At 48.3% G+C, this 14,875-nt stretch overlaps 1 protein-coding gene across 2 annotated transcripts in view; it reads right to left on the reverse strand.

Moving 5' to 3' along the window:
• Positions 1-14,875, reverse strand: part of LOC144754385 (ectonucleoside triphosphate diphosphohydrolase 8-like) — a 325,819-nt gene that overhangs the window by 251,940 nt on the left and 59,004 nt on the right. The gene's annotated exons all lie outside the window — the stretch shown is intronic.

Raw genomic sequence — 14,875 nt, forward strand, 5'->3', positions numbered from 1 at the left:
CAAATTGCTAATCGCAAATAAGGAATAATCCCCATTCATTCCTATGGGCCTTTTGGCCCATAGGAATGAATGGGGAGTTATTCCTTATTTGCGATTAGCAATTTGCTACTCGCAAATAAGGAATGTGTAGGAATCGCTATTTATTTAGCAATTCCTACATGAATACCGTTTTGCGAGTCCTTAATAGCGATTCGCTATGAATCGCTATTAAGGGCTCGCAAAACAGCCCGTTGATGAATCAGGCTGTTAGAGGCTCTGTTATAGTCTTGTCTGCTGTTTGTCAGTATCTAGGCATTAGGTTCAGTTATCAGAAGTAGCCATCAGGATGGAAGCAACTGGAGACCCCAGTCTAGGAAGGCGCTGACGGTATATAACAGGGACTAAAAGTCTCAGGGTTTGTGGCACAAAACTCACCCGGAGGGACCGCGTCAACCAGGCCTGAGGAGGCATCGCCATCGTACACAAGAACACCATCCGCATCACGACCGACTCCAACGACACCTTCTCCGCCGCCGAGCACCACCACTTCCAGATACACATCGACTCAAAGACGACCCTTAGAGGCACCCTCGTCTACAGACCCCCGGGACCACGCACACAATTCAGCGAAGACATCACGGACTTCATCAGCCCGCACGCCCTCCCCTCCGCTGACTACATCCTCCTAGGGGACCTCAACTTCCACCTGGAGAACAACAAGGACCGCAACACCGCCGCCCTGCTGGACAACCTCGCCAACCTCGGACTCAAGCAACTGGTCAACACCCCCACCCACTACGCCGGCCACACGCTTGATCCAGTCTTCTCATCCAGCAAGCACATCACCTTCAGCCACTCCACCGGACTTCACTGGACCGACTACAGCTGCGTCCACTTCAGCTTCAGAAGAACCACGACCCACCACCACCCGCAACAGGCTCCTCACAGGAGCTGGAGCAAGATCACCGCCGAGCAGCTCACCACCTCCCTCAGCCAGAACCCTCCCGCCAGCACAACGGACCCGAACGAAGCAGCACGCAACTTCACGCAGTGGCTGACCGCCTGCGCCGATGACCTCGCGCCACTGAGGAACCCTCCCAGCAGACCCAGAAGCAAGAAAGCCTCCTGGTTCACCGACGAACTCAAGGACTCCAAGAAGAACTGCTGCACCCTCGAGAGAGCCTGGCTCCTCAACCGGACCACAGACAACATGACCGCCCTCAAACAAGCCACCCGCAAGCACCACCAGCTTATCCGCACCACCAAGAAGAAATCACTGAAGGAACGACTGGACAACAACGCCCACGACAGCAAGGAGCTCTTCAGCATCGTCAAGGAGTTCTCCAACCCCAGCACCGGCAACAACGACATCACTCCTTCACAAGATCTCTGCGACTCTCTTGCCTCGTTCTTCCACCGCAAGATCGCCGACATCCACAACAGCTTCGGCACACCATCCACGCACCCAACCGTCGAACCAATGCCCCCCACCGCCACCCTCCGCACCTGGACCACGGTGACCACTGAAGACACAGGCCGCATGATGAACACCATCCACTCCGGATCTCCAACCGACCCCTGCCCCCACCACGTCTTCAACAAGGCCGACTTCATCATCGCACCCCAACTCCGGAACATCATCAACACCTCCTTCAACACCGCCACCTTCCCGGTGAGCTGGAAGCATGCCGAGCTCAGCGCCCTACTGAAGAAACTAACAGCGGACCCCACCGACCTCAAGAAATTCCGCCCCATCTCGCTCCTCCCTTTTCCTGCCAAAGTCATCGAGAAGACCGTCAACAGACAGCTTGCCGCCTTCCTCGAGACGAACGGATCCCTCGACCCCTCGCAGTCCGGTTTCCGAGCCAACCACAGCACCGAGACCGCCCTCATCGCAGCCACCAATGACATCAGAACCCTGCTCGACAACGGGGAAACAGCGGCCCTCATCCTCCTGGACCTCTCTGCAGCGTTCGACACTGTCTGCCACCGCACCCTAGTTCAACGCCTCAGGATCATCGGTATCCAAGAGAAGGCACTGGAGTGGATCATCTCGTTCCTCGCCGGAAGAACTCAGAGAGTCCGCCTCCCCCCGTTTCAATCCGAGGCCACCGAAGTCATCTGCAGCGTACCGCAAGGATCATCACTCAGCCCCACCCTCTTCAACGTCTACATGAGACCCCTTGCAGCCATCGCACGCCAACACAACCTCAACATCATCTCCTACGCCGACGACACCCAGACTGATCCTCTCCCTCACCAGAGACCCCGCCACCGCCAGAACTAGCCTACATGAAGGGATGAAAGACGTCGCCGAATGGATGAAGAACAGCCGCCTGAAACTGAACTCAGACAAGACGGAAGTCCTCATCCTGGGACCATCGCCCTCCGCCTGGGACGACTTCTGGTGGCCCCCCGCCCTGGGCACCACCCCCAAGCCAACTGACCACGCACGCAACCTAGGCTTCATCCTGGACTCCTCCCTCTCGATGACCAGACAAGTCAACGCCGTCTCCTCATCATGCTTCAACACCCTATGCATGCTCCGCAAGATCTTCCGATGGATCCCGACCGAAACCAGGAAGACGGTCACCCAGGCACTCGTCACCAGCCGACTGGACTACGGAAACACCCTCTATGCCGGAACCACAGCCAAGCTACAGAAAAGACTCCAACGCATCCAGAACGCCTCCGCCCGACTCATCCTGGACATCCCCCGACGCAGCCACATCTCCGGCCACCTGAGGGACCTGCACTGGCTCCCCATCAGCAAGAGGATCACGTTCAGGCTCCTCACCCACGCACACAAGTCTCTCCACGACCTAGGCCCCAAGTACCTCAACGACCGCCTGACCTTCTACACGCCCACCCGCCAGCTACGTTCTACAAGCCTCGCCCTCGCCGCCGTACCACGCATTCGAAGAGCCACCGCCGGAGGAAGATCCTTCTCCTACCTGGCGGCCAAGACATGGAACTCCCTCCCCATCCACCTTCGGCTGACCCAGGACCATCTCGCCTTCAGGAGACAACTCAAGACCTGGCTGTTCGAGCAATAGCGGAACCTTTCCCCCAAGCGCCTTGAGACCCTTCCGGGTGAGTAGTGTGCTATACAAATGTCATGATTGATTGATTGATTGATTGATTTGTGGTAGTTAACCTCCTACGTAAAAACTCTTTGAGGGCAGGGCCATCTTAAAAGGGCATACATCTACACAATTCTAATCACTTTTGGACTATGGAAACTCCCTTTATCTGGGTTTACCTAAATACGTCATTAGGAGGCTGCAAGTGGTACAGAATGCGGCTGCTAGACTCTTGTTAAAGATCGCCAACCGCATCTCTGCTAGGGACCACTTAAAAAGCTCCACTAGCTGCCCATTGAGGCTTACGTTAAGTTGAAAACTCTTTGCATCGCTCATAAAGCTATTAACAATTCTGGGCCGGAAAAACTGAGGAGCCTGATATCCAGGTACATTCCTTCTAGACATCTCAGATCCGGCCAGAAACAGCTCCTCAAAACTACCAGAGTAAGCATGGGCGGATTTTGCGAATTGGCAATCCGCGAACTTGCGTATTTACGGATTCGCAATCCGCAAAATCCGCGAACTCTCGCGAATTAGCGTTTTTTTTTTTTGTGTTCGCAAGGGTTTCTGCCAGTTCGCGAGGGTTGTGTACCAGTTCGCAATTGCGAACTTACTTGTCGGCTCGCAACGGCCGCGACTATGTTGTTTCTACGTCTGGTTCATCATCACAGGTTCACAGCACCCTCTGTTTCACCACTGCCACCCTCTGGTACACCCATGCCACCCTCTGGTACATCACTGCCACCCTCTGGTTGGTTTATCACTGTAGATTATGGGGGTGAAAAAAAGCAAGCACACCTGCCCTGCTTCAACTGACATGAATTAATTTGGGGTTGATTAATGTGTCACTGAATTTAAACTTCCAGTCTGGCTGGCACCTGCTTCCTTATCTGTAATTTGCTTTCTGTTGCAGTGCAATTTTTTTTCACAGGACCTTTGTGTCCTACTTGTAGCTATTCTCTGAGCCTGCTGTGAGGGTCAGAGCAGGGTCATAGAATAGTTGCAAGTAGGCAACTGAACTCTGAAGGGGCCCCTCAGGAAGCACTACAGGGAATGGTTACTAATGATAAGATTGAACTTTTGCACCTGCTGAGTGCTTTCAGTTTTGTCTGTAATTGCTTTCTGTTGCAGTGTAATTTTTTTAACAGGACCTTTGTTGTATACTTGTAGCTATTCTCTGAGCCTGCTGTGAGGGTCAGAGCAGGGTCATAGAATAGTTGCAAGTAGGCAAGTGAACTCTGAAGGGGCCCCTTAGGAAGCACTACAGGGAAAGGTTACTAATGATAAGATTGAACTTTTTCACCTGCTGAGTGCTTTCAGTTTTGCAAAAATCCAATTATCCAGCAGCATCCACAAAAAGTAACCCTTCCAGGTCAAGATCCAAATCAAAGTGACCAGCACATGAAGAAAGCACTGGGAGGAGCCTGCTGGACAGGAACAGGAAGTTGGAGACTGTGGGGCACTTCCTTCCTCCCACCCCCCCCCCCCCAAAATGGACTCCTTGCAAAGAAAAAGTGCAGGCAAATGTCAACCTGAGGAGTTATTCTGATAAAAATCATAATTTTCAAGGTTTATGCTGCCTGCTGGTGGATTTCTTGTGCGAAATTGCAAATTTTGCAATCTCGCAATTGCGAGATTGTCGCTGCCCGCCGCATCTACGTGTTCGCAAGTGTTTACTCCTGCGAAATTGTATAGTATTCTAGTTGGCAAGTGCGACCAAGCAAAAAATCCGCTTCGCACGGATTTTAAAAATTTTCGGCAAGTTCGCGGATTGCGAATTTGCCGAAAATCCGCAAAATCCGCGAGCGGAACGGATTTTACGCCCATGCTTATACCAGAGTAAAAAGAGCCAGATGGGAAGATAGATCTTTCACCCATCTGGTACCTTAGTTGTGGAATGCCCTCCCACTGGAAATTCGTGCTGCCCCATACAAATTAGCTTTCAGGAAGAATTTGAAAACCTGGCTTATCCCACAATAATTAGGCATTGGCTCAGCTTGTTCAGGGTCAGAGCTCTTTTAGCGCTGGGAAGCCCTTGGGCAGCCACACAGAGTGAATCAACATGAAAACAGCACCTGGACAATATAATTCTTGATCCAGACAAATAACCCTCGCTGACATTTCACTGTAATTGGTAACACCGCTTACCCTTGATGAATGTTTGGCTACAGAGAGGGGTTTCCACACTCACCTATATTGGATTAGATCTCCCTCTATTTAGGAGAATACCTGTGGCTGAACGTCTTTGTGTGTTGAAGTAACACTATCCCAAACACTACCTACTTTGAGGATAGGGTGAATTCAAGTTGGGAATACTCTAGTCCTGAGGAAAGCCACTGACCCATATTGGCTTCAATATCAGCTGAAACTTAATTGACATTCAAATGCATCACTCTTTCGAGATTTTAAACTTATCAAGGGCACCCTTATTTAAATTACCGTTGAGTGACCCACTAGATAATTGCACTCTTTTGTGTCCAGAGCCCATCTATCAATTTATATAAAAGAGGTGGTGGTCCCCGGGGCCATATGTGGCCTGAGAATGGGGTCGCCCGGCCCCCCTCCCCTCTCAATACTGAAATTGGCCCCGGGAAGGTGGAGGTCCTCGGTGCCATAAATGGCCTTGGGAAGGAGGCCGCGTGGCCCCCCTCCACCCCAATTATAATTGGCCTGCCCCTGGGAGGTGGTGGTCCTCGGGACTGAGATTGGCCAATGAGAAGGGGGGGTCGTGTGTACCCCCCCTCCCAACATAAATAGTTGTTATTGCCCCCATGAGCCTGCTTACCGGGGGCCAGATGGTTTATTTTCTTTAATTTTGCAGTGATTTTGCGGATCCACTGTGATTTTGTCCCAAAATTAAAAAAAGTATGTTTTTGGCCCGGGCAGGGTCTCTGTGGGACACCACCAACAGGCCTTGGGGGTCAGGGTATTTTTTAAACTTTTATTTAGAGGCTCGGCTGAGTTTAAGTCCCAAAATGGATGCCAACACTTCCTGGTTGAAGTGTTGGCTGTCAATCAGATCTTAGAATGATATCTGTTGGATCTGTGTCCCTAGATATACAAATTTGTTTTTGCTTTGATATTTCAAAAACTACGTAATGGATTACACCAAATCACAAAAAAGGGCACTTTCTGGACCAAGAGCTAGCTTTCTGCCAAATTGGTGTAATTCTGTTCAGCGATTTGGTATTTAGTCTGTGTTCAAAATCCCTCTGGGAAATTGCATTGGGAAAACGCACTTGGGACCCCTTTTTTCTCGGTATCGCTTGACAAATCATCCCGAAACTACATACACACCATCTAAACTCAGGTGTTTACTAGTTTTTAAAATTTCCAGAAGATTTGTCAAACTGCGCCAAAGTTATTAGCAAACAAAAAAATGCTTTTCCTATGGAAACTAGGTCCTAACTATATTTACCCACCGCCAGTAGGAAATATTTTGTATATATAGTCTATATATACATACACACACAGATATATGGACTTGTATGTCGCGCTTTAAAAGGTCCCCGCTTTTGCAAGAGGCTCTGCTTTCACTGGAACCCTGTTCGCAGTCTTTTCTTTTCCGGGGTACCGGATTTTGCAGAACCCACCACCCAGCCATGGAAGAAGTATGACGAGATGGATGCCACTGCGCACCACGTTGGGCAGGTAGGATTGCCATGCCTGCCCCCGCCAGAAAGGATTTTGTTGCCGAGGTGGTTTTAGCGGTTTGGGGACTGGAGGAAGTGCCGCTGCTCATGAGTGTTTGTGGACATTTGGGGCAATTCACTGACTTTGGAGCACTATCTTCCATCCCCACATTCCCTGCGATACTTACCAGAATCGTGCCACTGCATGCTGGAACCTGTAGGCGCCGAAGACCGGGCGAACTACAGGAAGTATATGCCATGATGACATCAGTGTGGGGGGAGCTACCGTCTGTGAATGAGGAGAAGGCAGGACACATATTACCTTCACTCACAGCCCTTTCCTCAATCACTAGCACCTGGCGCTGAAGAGGCTGACCACGCCGAAATGCATCCGCCATAGAGGGTGACAGAACTTTACTCTGCTTGGGCAGTTAAATAAAGCGCTTCCGACATTATCCCCAGTTGTGGCCTTTTCTCTTTCCTCGAATGAGCTTGCTTGGATATTAATTAGCGCGTTCTCCAGTGTCGCGCTTTAAAAGGTCCCCGCTTTTGCAAGAGGCTCTGCTTTCACTGGAACCCTGTTCGCAGTCTTTTCTTTTCCGGGGTACCGGATTTTGCAGAACCCACCACCCAGCCATGGAAGAAGTATGACGAGATGGATGCCACTGCGCACCACGTTGGGCAGGTAGGATTGCCATGCCTGCCCCCGCCAGAAAGGATTTTGTTGCCGAGGTGGTTTTAGCGGTTTGGGGACTGGAGGAAGTGCCGCTGCTCATGAGTGTTTGTGGACATTTGGGGCAATTCACTGACTTTGGAGCACTATTTTCCATCCCCACATTCCCTGCGATACTTACCAGAATCGTGCCACTGCATGCTGGAACCTGTAGGCGCCGAAGACCGGGCGAACTACAGGAAGTATATGCCATGATGACATCAGTGTGGGGAGAGCTACCGTCTGTGAATGAGGAGAAGGCAGGACACATATTACCTTCACTCACAGCCCTTTCCTCAATCACTAGCACCTGGCGCTGAAGAGGCTGACCACGCCGGAATGCATCCGCCATAGAGGGTGACAGAACTTTACTCTGCTTGGGCAGTTAAATAAAGCGCTTCCGACATTATCCCCAGTTGTGGCCTTTTCTCTTTCCTCGAAGGAGCTTGCTTGGATATTAATTAGCGCGTTCTCCAGTGTCGCGCTTTAAAATGTCCCCGCTTTTGCAAGAGGCTCTGCTTTCACTGGAACCCTGTTCGCAGTCTTTTCTTTTCCGGGGTACCGGATTTTGCAGAACCCACCACCCAGCCATGGAAGAAGTATGACGAGATGGATGCCACTGCGCACCAAGTTGGGCAGGTAGGATTGCCATGCCTGCCCCCGCCAGAAAGGATTTTGTTGCCGAGGTGGTTTTAGCGGTTTGGGGACTGGAGGAAGTGCCGCTGCTCATGAGTGTTTGTGGACATTTGGGGCAATTCACTGACTTTGGAGCACTATTTTCCATCCCCACATTCCCTGCGATACTTACCAGAATCGTGCCACTGCATGCTGGAACCTGTAGGCGCCGAAGACCGGGCGAACTACAGGAAGTATATGCCATGATGACATCAGTGTGGGGGGAGCTACCGTCTGTGAATGAGGAGAAGGCAGGACACATATTACCTTCACTCACAGCCCTTTCCTCAATCACTAGCACCTGGCGCTGAAGAGCTTGACCACGCCGAAATGCATCCGCCATAGAGGGTGACAGAACTTTACTCTGCTTGGGCAGTTAAATAAAGCGCTTCCGACATTATCCCCAGTTGTGGCCTTTTCTCTTTCCTCGAAGGAGCTTGCTTGGATATTAATTAGCACGTTCTCCAGTGTCGCGCTTTAAAAGGTCCCCGCTTTTGCAAGAGGCTCTGCTTTCACTGGAACCCTGTTCGCAGTCTTTTCTTTTCCGGGGTACCGGATTTTGCAGAACCCACCACCCAACCATGGAAGAAGTATGACGAGATGGATGCCACTGCGCACCACGTTGGGCAGGTAGGATTGCCATGCCTGCCCCCGCCAGAAAGGATTTTGTTGCCGAGGTGGTTTTAGCGGTTTGGGGACTGGAGGAAGTGCCGCTGCTCATGAGTGTTTGTGGACATTTGGGGCAATTCACTGACTTTGGAGCACTATTTTCCATCCCCACATTCCCTGCGATACTTACCAGAATCATGCCACTGCATGCTGGAACCTGTAGGCGCCGAAGACCGGGCGAACTACAGGAAGTATATGCCATGATGACATCAGTGTGGGGGGAGCTACCGTCTGTGAATGAGGAGAAGGCAGGACACATATTACCTTCACTCACAGCCCTTTCCTCAATCACTAGCACCTGCCGCTGAAGAGGCTGACCACGCCGAAATGCATCCGCCATAGAGGGTGACAGAACTTTACTCTGCTTGGGCAGTTAAATAAAGCGCTTCCGACATTATCCCCAGTTGTGGCCTTTTCTCTTTCCTCGAAGGAGCTTGCTTGGATATTAATTAGCGCGTTCTCCAGTGTCGCGCTTTAAAAGGTCCCCGCTTTTGCAAGAGGCTCTGCTTTCACTGGAACCCTGTTCGCAGTTTTTTCTTTTCCGGGGTACCGGATTTTGCAGAACCCACCACCCAGCCATGGAAGAAGTATGACGAGATGGATGCCACTGCGCACCACGTTGGGCAGGTAGGATTGCCATGCCTGCCCCCACCAGAAAGGATTTTGTTGCCGAGGTGGTTTTAGCGGTTTGGGGACTGGAGGAAGTGCCGCTGCTCATGAGTGTTTGTGGATATTTGGGGCAATTCACTGACTTTGGAGCACTATTTTCCATCCCCACATTCCCTGCGATACTTACCAGAATCGTGCCACTGCATGCTGGAACCTGTAGGCGCCGAAGACCGGGCGAACTACAGGAAGTATATGCCATGATGACATCAGTGTGGGGGGAGCTACCGTCTGTGAATGAGGAGAAGGCAGGACACATATTACCTTCACTCACAGCCCTTTCCTCAATCACTAGCACCTGGCGCTGAAGAAGCTGACCACGCCGAAATGCATCCGCCATAGAGGGTGACAGAACTTTACTCTGCTTGGGCAGTTAAATAAAGCGCTTCCGACATTATCCCCAGTTGTGGCCTTTTCTCTTTCCTCGAAGGAGCTTGCTTGGATATTAATTAGCGCGTTCTCCAGTGTCGCGCTTTAAAAGGTCCCCGCTTTTGCAAGAGGCTCTGCTTTCACTGGAACCCTGTTCGCAGTCTTTTCTTTTCCGGGGTACCGGATTTTGCAGAACCCACCACCCAGCCATGGAAGAAGTATGACGAGATGGATGCCACTGCGCACCACATTGGGCAGGTAGGATTGCCATGCCTGCCCCCGCCAGAAAGGATTTTGTTGCCGAGGTGGTTTTAGCGGTTTGGGGACTGGAGGAAGTGCCGCTGCTCATGAGTGTTTGTGGACATTTGGGGCAATTCACTGACTTTGGAGCACTATTTTCCATCCCCACATTCCCTGCGATACTTACCAGAATCGTGCCACTGCATGCTGGAACCTGTAGGCGCCGAAGACCGGGCGAACTACAGGAAGTATATGCCATGATGACATCAGTGTGGGGGGAGCTACCGTCTGTGAATGAGGAGAAGGCAGGACACATATTACCTTCACTCACAGCCCTTTCCTCAATCACTAGCACCTGGCGCTGAAGAGGCTGACCACGCCGAAATGCATCCGCCATAGAGGGTGACAGAACTTTACTCTGCTTGGGCAGTTAAATAAAGCGCTTCCGACATTATCCCCAGTTGTGGCCTTTTCTCTTTCCTCGAAGGAGCTTGCTTGGATATTAATTAGCGCGTTCTCCAGTGTCGCGCTTTAAAAGGTCCCCGCTTTTGCAAGAGGCTCTGCTTTCACTGGAACCCTGTTCGCAGTCTTTTCTTTTCCGGGGTACCGGATTTTGCAGAACCCACCACCCAGCCATGGAAGAAGTATGACGATATGGATGCCACTGCGCACCACGTTGGGCAGGTAGGATTGCCATGCCTGCCCCCGCCAGAAAGGATTTTGTTGCCGAGGTGGTTTTAGCGGTTTGGGGACTGGAGGAAGTGCCGCTGCTCATGAGTGTTTGTGGACATTTGGGGCAATTCACTGACTTTGGAGCACTATTTTCCATCCCCACATTCCCTGCGATACTTACCAGAATCGTGCCACTGCATGCTGGAACCTGTAGGCGCCGAAGACCGGGCGAACTACAGGAAGTATATGCCATGATGACATCAGTGTGGGGGGAGCTACCGTCTGTGAATGAGGAGAAGGCAGGACACATATTACCTCACTCACAGCCCTTTCCTCAATCACTAGCACCTGGCGCTGAAGAGGCTGACCACGCCGAAATGCATCCGCCATAGAGGGTGACAGAACTTTACTCTGCTTGGGCAGTTAAATAAAGCGCTTCCGACATTATCCCCAGTTGTGGCCTTTTCTCTTTCCTCGAAGGAGCTTGCTTGGATATATATATATATATATATATATATATATATATAGATATATAGATATATAGATATATATATATATATATATCACAAAATGTTCTTAGAGTGAAAAAGAACGGGAGGGACACAGCGGGGAAATCAGGAAAGGATTTATTTCTCAACTGAGAGATACATAAAAACGAACAGTGCCTCCCAGGAAGACCAATCATATCTGCAATTGGGGGGCTTTTTGAAAACACAAGCAGACACAAGCAGATTCATAGACTTCTTTCTCCAACCATATGTCCGTGATTTACCCGCATACATCAGAGACACTAGGGGACTTTTTAACAAAAATGTATGACCACAGCTGGAAAGACAATTTTGTGTTTATGACATTAGACGTACATACTCCACACACAAGCATCAGACACACCGACGGCCTTAAATCACTGAGTTATTACCTGGGTAAATGACCCATAGGTCTGCACCAGCACACCATGATGCTATTGAAAATGGCAGAGTGGTGCCTAGAGATTAATATTTTCATTTTTGACAGACTCCACTACAAACAAATGAAAGGTACTGCCATGGGTACTTGCTTCGCCCCCAGTTATGTTCATTTTCATATGGGCTGGTGGGAGGAGCAAGTACTCATGGAGACACAAAGGATACATATGACAGAAAATGTAGTGCTATACACCAGGTATATAGATGACATCATTATTTTGTGGCAAGGCACTGAAGAGAGTGCTAAGACTTTTGTAACAGAAATCAATAATAACTCTCTTAATTTAACCTTTACCTGTACCACCAGCACAGAATCAATCAAATTCCTAGACCTTGAATTATATGTGGAGAACAATAAAATACAATCCAGGGCATACAGAAACCCCACATCAGGCATTGCAATCCTCCACGCCAGTAGCTTCCACCCATCAACCTCAAAGAGAGCATACCATATGCGGAATGCCTCAGAATGAAACGTAACTGTAGCACATGTGAGGGACTAAAGCAATCTAAGAATAGGCTCTTTCAGAGACTAACAAACAGGGGCTATAGTTCCAAAACACTAGCCAATGCAGAGAAAAAATATGACAATAACAAAAGAGAAGATCTTCTGTTTTCACTTAAAAGCAACAACACAAACAGTGCTAAAGAAACCACAGGAAACACACCCAGACTAATCACCCGGTTTAATGCCTACCATACAAACCTGTGAAAAATACTACAGAAGTACTGGTAGCTAGTGCGAAATGACCTTGTTTTAGGCCCCACATGTAACAAAACCCAACAGATAACATTCAGAAGGGCCAAATCGATGCGCCATTAACTAGTCTGTAAGACACATATCATCGACAAGGGAGCAAATTGTCTCAAGCCCCAAAGAGGTTTCTATAAATGCTTCAAGTGCAAAGCGGGTAACCACGGTGCTAATATCAGAACCGTCCCTTTACCGCTTAGGGAGACTCCATTTGAAATCAGAGGAAGCTACACATGTAAAACAGACTTCGCAGTTTACGTTCTCCAATGCACGTGTGGCAAACTGTACGTGGGTAGTACAATACACCCCGTACATGTGCAGATATTGCAACATCTAAGGGCCATCACGCATGACGACCCAACATATCCAGTAGCGAGACACATAAATACATGACATGGAGGGGAAACTCAAGAACTCTCTTTCTTTGTGATTGACAGTATCCCTAAAACTATCAGGGGAGGGAACAGACAACTGTCACTCAGAAGATTGGAATCTAGATACATAATTATTTTAGATTCTAAAATCCCCAATGGGATGAACGCAGATGAGGCCCTTAATGTACACCTCTGCTATCCAGGCCGCTTGTCCTGCACCTGAAACCCTTTCCATAGCGTTAGGTTCTCACTCCTTAGGATGTTTTTATAAGTTTAATTTGACACTTTTGTACACATTCAGTTATACACCACTTCTGAGCTTCCAGTCTCTAATTGAGGCATACTATCAATCCGCAGTTCTTTAACCTAGAAGATTTATGTTGTAGTTCCATAGCCCACTTGGGCTTTACACAGCGTCTACCAATTGCCTGTCCCCACATTGCCTAAATTGTACCTCTAGACTAAGTAAACAAGAATAAGCACATACACTTCCACAGTACAAACAGAAAGCACCAATCACAGCTGTGCACCATGTAGTCATTTAGTATAGGTAACCTTATAGAGTTTTCCCTATAGGATGATGCATAAGAGGATACATATACATATTGTGGGGTAAGCAAAATTCATTGTATAGTGAGAGTATGCTTTTACATGTGTCAGTGGTGAACAGTAGTAGCACAATACAGACTGTAGGAAGCCAAACCACGTGTGTTGTTAACAAATGTCACAGCTTTGTATTTGATTTCAATGTATTTTTCCTTTTTTCACTCGTAACCAAGTATTATCAATTTGTACTATTAGAAACAAATGCTTGAAAAACAATGAAACGGAATGTTTTCCATTTCTATTTGATTTTACTTTTTATGCACAGTCACGCCACTGTAAACCAAATCTTCTATGTCCGAAAGATAGCTGCTTTCCACCTCCACTCCAGTCTTCCAAACAGCAAGCAGACACGGACCCAGAAATCGGTGTTTAAGATACTAGTTTATTCTCCGCCATTACGCGTTTCAGTCCTCCAGGGACCTTGATCACATAACTTTTCCCAAGAAAAGAGCGGAGGCCACACGAGGAGCAGCTTGGAAACGCATTTATTCAAGTTGGCGGCATAATGCATTTCGGCCTTCAATCGGCCTTCCTCAGATGCCTTTAATAATCAGGATTCTCAACAAGAACAATGCCAGTACTGCCAGTTCATTCACCAAGTTTTTGAATGCACAATGACATTAAACAATTGTCGCATCACCACAACACAAATTGTGACTGAAACAATCTGTTTATTTTTTAGAATTCATAAATATTCCTTATCACATTATATCTAAAATGTTTGACAATTATATACACGTGAGCGGAAGAGAGAAGGTAAATATATATTAAGTCATAGTGCGTGAAAGAAAGTGTCCCAACCAAAACAACATACAACCTATTCAATGAATTGGACCGTCAACTTTATCCAGTCCTTCTAATACATTTCATTGACTCAACTAACAAGTCATGCACGTTCGTCCGACATTCAAAACAGCTTTTCATACATGATAAACACGAACAGCATAAATCAAAAGACTAAACAGAAAAAGTGAAAAGAATTTAAGTGAAAAAACAGAAAAGACGTGAAGTAGCCTCACCGAGGTTCAACAGAACCTATTTTAATCAATGGCGGGGTACTATTTTTATTTTCAGATCATTTCTAACGACAACACATTAGTCGGCTAGAAAGGCCTTCAAGCATCTTCTTATATCTCCATGTTTTCTAAAACAATGTTGTCTCAAGAATGGCCTATAAAACAAACAGAGGGTTGACGCGTTTCGAAGCCCCTTATTGGTGGGGGTTCTCCTCAGGACCTCGAGGGTTCAGTCCTGTAAAAGATAGAATAACAACACTTACTACCCTATCTCCTGAAAACAACCCTCAACTCTTAACGGTCAGACATAGCCAGCGTTATTACCTTATCTTCTTGTTAATCCAACATGAATCGTGTTTCCAATGTCCAGGATCTAATGTCAGCAAATTTGATGAGGTAGGATACCCATCATGTGCTGTATAGAAAAATTAAGGCAACTATGTAGTCTTTTGCAGGTTAAATG

Source organism: Lissotriton helveticus, chromosome 5_1 (assembly GCF_964261635.1).
Source record: "Lissotriton helveticus chromosome 5_1, aLisHel1.1, whole genome shotgun sequence".
Taxonomy (NCBI): Eukaryota; Metazoa; Chordata; class Amphibia; order Caudata; family Salamandridae; genus Lissotriton; species Lissotriton helveticus.